At 35.2% G+C, this 6,021-nt stretch overlaps 1 long non-coding RNA gene across 1 annotated transcript in view; it reads right to left on the reverse strand.

The window, feature by feature from the left end:
• Nucleotides 1–4,384, reverse strand: part of LOC149091824 (uncharacterized) — a 151,611-nt gene extending 147,227 nt beyond the window's left edge. Inside the window, exon 1 of the long non-coding RNA XR_016196378.1 lies at nucleotides 4,336–4,384. This is a non-coding gene — a long non-coding RNA (uncharacterized LOC149091824). The remainder of the gene's footprint in view (nucleotides 1–4,335) is intronic.
• Nucleotides 4,385–6,021: the final 1,637 nt, after the last annotated feature.

Genomic DNA, 6,021 nt, shown 5'->3' on the forward strand with positions numbered 1-6,021 from the left:
CAGCTAGAGTATAACTATATGCAATATTATATTATATCTGTATTATTTATACATATATGTATTTGTTATATATAATTGTTATCTTCATTCACGAAACGAGATGAGCATATTGGTTCTTCACATGGCTCTAGTTATAGTGTCAATATTTGCTATGAAATCCCAGTAACCAACGATGAAATATATACATACATATATTTACGATAAAACCTTTGTGACTTCCCTCGCTTAGTACTGTAAGAGTAAAAGAATTTTCTTTTTCTTCTGCCAAAGAACAAATTGGTTTGAGTTTTCCATTTTTATTTGTTTTTAAATTTAAAATTAAATTTTTATTTACATTTAAATTTATTTTAGATTTTAAACATTATACGTAAAATAATTTTAGATTTTAGCTAAAAGAAAAAATACAGCGAAAATTTAATTTTTAAAATGATACAAAATGTAAAAAATATTTATATTTAAATTTTTATTATTAATTTAGTTACTTTGATTTATTTTTTATTTTATTTATTAATTAAAAAAAATATATTTTCGTTTGATCTATGTGGTAATTAATTTTCTTCTTAATATTTTTTTATTTTTTTTTTTTTTTATTAATTTTTTAAAAACTATTTTCGTTTGGCAATTAATTTTCGTCTAAATAATTATACTTCTGTATTTCAGCATTTCAGCCAAAGTTCTCATATTGAATGTTCCAACATTCCACATTTACAGTTAAGTATAGTTTCGGAACAATTCAAAGTCTTCGACGTGCACTCGATTAGATATTCACTTAAGCTCAAAGTTCGTCCTCTGCCAGAGTTTGTCAGACCTTTGATGATGGTATTTCAAATGTTCAATTAGAATTTGATAGGCGCCTCACTCTCCCTCAAACTCTTTGTATGTGTGTGTGTGTGTGTGGCATATGTGCATATGATAAATGCAAAGGGACAAATGGATATCCTTGTAATCCTTTGGGCAGAGCAACAAACATTAAGCAGCTGCCTCTAATTGCATTTGCCTCGGCTTCAATGTCAAGGATTACAAATTAATTAAAGTATAAAGCATATGAGACATGAATGTCTCTCTCCCTCTCCCTCTCCCTCTCTCTCTTTCTCTTTCCCTCTCCCTGTAGGCATAAGGATCACATTTGTCTCTGGTCGAACGACACCTACACTTACCATAATTGTAAGCCTGCCAAATGTGATTAATCTCGCGTCGTCAATGTGCTTGAACTTAAGAGTCGGCACAAGAGGGTCACGACTCAAATTTCCATTGTCTACCCTTTGTGCGGCCTGGCTTCGTTAATTGGCCAATTGAGTGGGCTGTGGACTCCGCATGAGTTTCGGCTTGCTTGACGAAGCAGACTTGATTCGCGTTTGAGTTCCCAGAAAATTTCTTGATTTGAGTTTCTTCAGTTCGATTCGCTTTTTATTCACAGCAATGAATAGGAATTAACTTAATAAAAATAAACTTATAATCTTCTTATGATCTTTCTGCAAAGTGAAAGGGGCATATTGGTTTACTTTGTTTATTGAAAGGCAGAAATTGGTAGTAGTAGTAGTAGTAGCAGTTATTGTAGTAGTAGTGGAAAATATGTATTTCGGCTAAGTATTTTTATTAGGTATTTCTTAAGTATTTGCTCAAAGCCTTTCGAAGTATGTCTCTAAATATTCATTTAAGAGTCCTTCTCTAAGTCCTTCCCACATATCATTCGTCTACGTATTTCCTTCAAGTATTTCCTGCAAGTATTTCATCTAAGTATTTCCTTCGAGTATATCCTTCAAGTATTTCGTTAAAGTCTTTTTAAGTATTTCCTCCAACTATATATCTGTTTCCTCCAAGAGTTTCCTCCAAGTCTTTCCTGTTAGTATTTCCTCAAAGTATGTATTTCTTCCCAGTTTATTCTCTCTTTTCTGAAAGTCTTCCCCCTAAGTATTTCCTCCAGGTAATGACGTTAACCGATCACTCAATTCACTTTACTTCAGTTTACTGCACGGCCTGGGCGACTGAAGAAATGCTGCAGCTGCTGCCCTTTATATAAGACGCCTTTCACTCACAGCGTAAGACGCTCTCAAACGTTGGGGTCGATGCGAGGTAGACATCGTTGTAGTCGACCAATAGGAGCACTCTCCGTTTAAGTATAAATACCAATTGAGTACTGCAGCCTATATATAGGAGTCAACTTAAATGATGCCTGTGAGATAGACAGGGGAGGCAGGCAGAGATACAGAGAAGGCAAAGGCTGCAGAGATAAAATTCTTTAATCTAAGCAACTTTAAATATTATTGAAACCCATAGAATCAGTAAATGAATACGCAAAGACATAAGATTTATAAGCTAGGCCTACAGGCCACTCACTAACTATGATTACTCTTATATGATGTGAAGTGAGCAGCAGTGAGCCGCAAGTTATGTATGCCAAGGTTGCATGCTGAAGACATTCAAAAGGAATTCAGCTTTCACTTTAATTAAATTGAATATGAACTATGCAATTCAATTCGGCTTTTATAATCTTAGCCTGCGGCGCATTTGAATCAATATTGCGGATATCAAAATTCAACTAATAATTCAAGTAGTTGGCTAAATGCTTGGCAATCATATCATCAGATGCCTCGCAGGTGTGGTAGCTCGCACTTTTGCCACTTGAAACGCATATTCCCCAGCCAGATGCTGTCTAACATCCATTATCTGCGTCCTTCACGCCCTCCTCTCCCTCTCGCTCTCCCTCTCGCTTCGTTGGCATGGTAAACACAGGTGCTAATTTTCACATGCGGTTTGGTTAATGAAATCATTTTGAAAGTTTGCCACGCTGAGCTCTTGACTTACATTCGGGCGGGCGATTCGGTGAAAGCGCTGGAAAACCGCCAAGCAACTGCCAGCAACAACAAAAACAACAACAACAGCCGGAAAGCATAGAGGCAGATTGAGCGAGCGAGCGACAACCTGCTGCAAGTGGCTTTCGATGTGTTGCACCATAAAGTTTTGGCCAAGTCTCTGTCAAGGACGTGAATGGTATGGGAATCGTTCTGTGTTGCCGTTGGCACATGCAAAATCTGCTCACCAAACGGAAAAAAAAGAAGGAGAAGACAACACTGAAATCCCTAGCAACATGACCAACAAAAATGACAACAACAACAACAGCAACAACAAGAGTAACAACAACAACAACAACAACAACAACAGTTGCTGCATCTACGAAAACTTTTGCAAAACCGCATGAAAACTTTTGAAGATTCACAACGGCAACACTCGAAGCGTGCTGAAACTGCAACACACACATGCCTAGACACACACGCACACACATACACACACACAGAGACGTTCATGCATACACACACTTAAGCATGCAGAAACACAGTCAGATTCATTCATATGCACAGAGATAGATAGCGAGAGACAGAGAGAGAGAGAGACAGAGAGAGAGAATGCGATACATTCATAGACATATACCCACACTCACACACACCCACACACACACACACACACATCCTGCATATCCTGCCTGTTTACCAAATGAGTTTTCTCTTAGTTTGTTTTAAATGCCTGCAGCTCTCGCCTTACCTCGCCTTCGTAGCCCGCCCACCACGCCCCCTCCCCTCCCCAGCCCGCCACGACGCCATCAAATATTTATATGCATCTAAATTGGGGTAGAAGGAGGCCATCACAGGACAGCTGTAGAAATCTGTCCGGATCTGTTTTGGTGTAATGAACAGATAACTGCTGGCTAATTGTTGTGTGGCATTCATTTGCGAGGGGCAATGCAGCAGTTGCTGTTGCTGCTGCTGCTGCTGTTGCTTCTGCACTCTGGAAAAGTTTGCGTCTAAGTATTTATTTTGATTTGATATGCGCATAAATTTGCATTCTGTTTCATTTGGAAATTATCATAGCTAGAAGTCAGCTAGTCAACACATTATAAGATGCTTAAATTAGACTTAACTTTGTGTGTGCACTGTGTATGTGTGTTTGTGTGTGTGTGTGTGTGTGTGAATGCAGCAAGCCTTGCCAATTTGATATGCTATGATAGTTGAGCAATAATGTGGAAAAGAGTTTTTCCTACAGCCTGAAGTCATTGCAAATGCTAATTCAGAATGTGAAGTTGTGGACTATGATGGGGAGCAGTTGTAAGTGAAAGTTAGTTAAAGTTGATATGCGGTGGGATGAGTGAATGAATTTGATTAGGCTAAACAAAGATTGTAGACGAAACCAGCTTTTAATTGCCTGGAGGGGATATAAGCTATACAATATTTGCTGTGTTCTTTATTTACAAATTTTATTTTGCGTCCATCATGAATTATGTTTTGGTCAATCAAGCAAATCGCGTAGCGATAGAATAAAACTCGTCAGAGTTTAGTAGACAAGCTAGTGTGTCTTTTTTTTTTTTTTTTTTTTTTTTTTTTTTTTTGCTGAAATACTTATAGAGTTTTTTCATTTCATTTTTTATTATTATTATTAATTAATTTATTATTATTATTTAACTTTTCACAGGAAAAATTAAAAAAAAAACATAAAAATTAATTAATAAATTTAAGCAAACTAATTTATATTATACATTACTTTGGTTTATTTATACATCATTAAAATCATAATAGTAATTACATTTAAATAATAATAAGTTCCTAAAATAAAAGGCTTCAAATATTTAAATTAAATTTTAATTAAATGTAGAGAACAAATTAATATTAACCTAAAATATTGAAATATTTAAAATTAAAAAATTATGTTCAAAATATTAAAGTTAAATTTAAAAAAAAAAAACTTAAACAAAATGTCCGAACAAATATTTAAAATTTAAATTTTAGAGTAAATGCTTTAAAAATAAATTTAAAAATATATAAATAATTTAAAAAAATGCATAAAATATTCAATCATAGATATTGAAAAAAAAAGGAAATGCATATCTTAATTATTTTTTTTAACGCCATAGAACAATAGTACACAGCAACGAATAATTTTAGCTTTATTTATTATTAATAATATTAAAATAAATGAATATGTGCCAGAAAAAAAAGGCTTAAAAAAATGATAATAAAAAAAAAAAAACACATTAAAAATGTCCTTAGCTTGGGAATATTTTTTCTTTTTCCGTTTAATACTTTATAAAAGTTGCCAAACTACTTTGTGTACCACACGTACAATAAACTATGAAACTCTGCATAGTGAAGTTCATAAAATAAATAGACAAATTTAGAGCTTAACTTTGCTAAAGCCAATTGGTTTTTCTAACCAATTTCACATTGGCAAATATACAAAAGTTTTTCAGCACCAAATTTTTTGTTGTTGTTTAGCAGTCAGACACATTTTCAGCTTGCAAATATAACAAACCAAATCGAATGCAAAATAAATATTTTTATCTCTTTTGAAAATACACGAATATATGAATATTTCTACAGTAAAATGCGCAATGCACTGAATGATTAAAGGCAATACAAATTGCGGCTAAATGCAGTTGGCGTTGGGTGCTGGGAAATAATAATTTGCAATGATGTGCACCTGTTGCCGCGGCAACACATGCAGCATGCAGCATGCAGCATGCAGAAATGTAGACATGCAACACATGCAGCGCATTCAGCTGATGCGGTTGCACAGCTGAAATATTTTGTCGCTTATGGAAAATCAGGGAAAGGCAAATAGTTTTGCACGCGTGCACATAAATTCCAATTCATTTAGCTGTTAATTCAATTTTCGCCAGTCAGCCAGTCAGGCAGCCAAGCTGCCAGCCATCCAGCTAGCCAGGTGCTGCGCTAGGTGCGAAAAACTGTAAATTAACCCAAAAACGTTGTCGTGCATAAAATGTCACAAATAAAAATGAAAAAATTGGTTATAAAAAACTGCAAAAAAAGAATTGTAAAAATTTGTATTTTAAACTAAAAATGATGCTGCATTTGTGAAGTCAAATGAGCGCAACCCTACAAATGTTTTTGGGCGCCCTAAGTGGGCGGGTGAGGCGTGTCGCGTGAGCCAGGGGAATGCAGAAAAATAAAGCGCTGATTGCAGGCGGCCCAAGTCGCTGTGAGCGCTGTGAACGTGACTGAGTTTACACGC

The sequence above is a fragment of the Drosophila navojoa genome, chromosome 3 (genome assembly GCF_054131105.1).
Source record: "Drosophila navojoa isolate 15081-1374.11 chromosome 3, UAZ_NAV_1.0, whole genome shotgun sequence".
NCBI classification, from domain to species: Eukaryota; Metazoa; Arthropoda; class Insecta; order Diptera; family Drosophilidae; genus Drosophila; species Drosophila navojoa.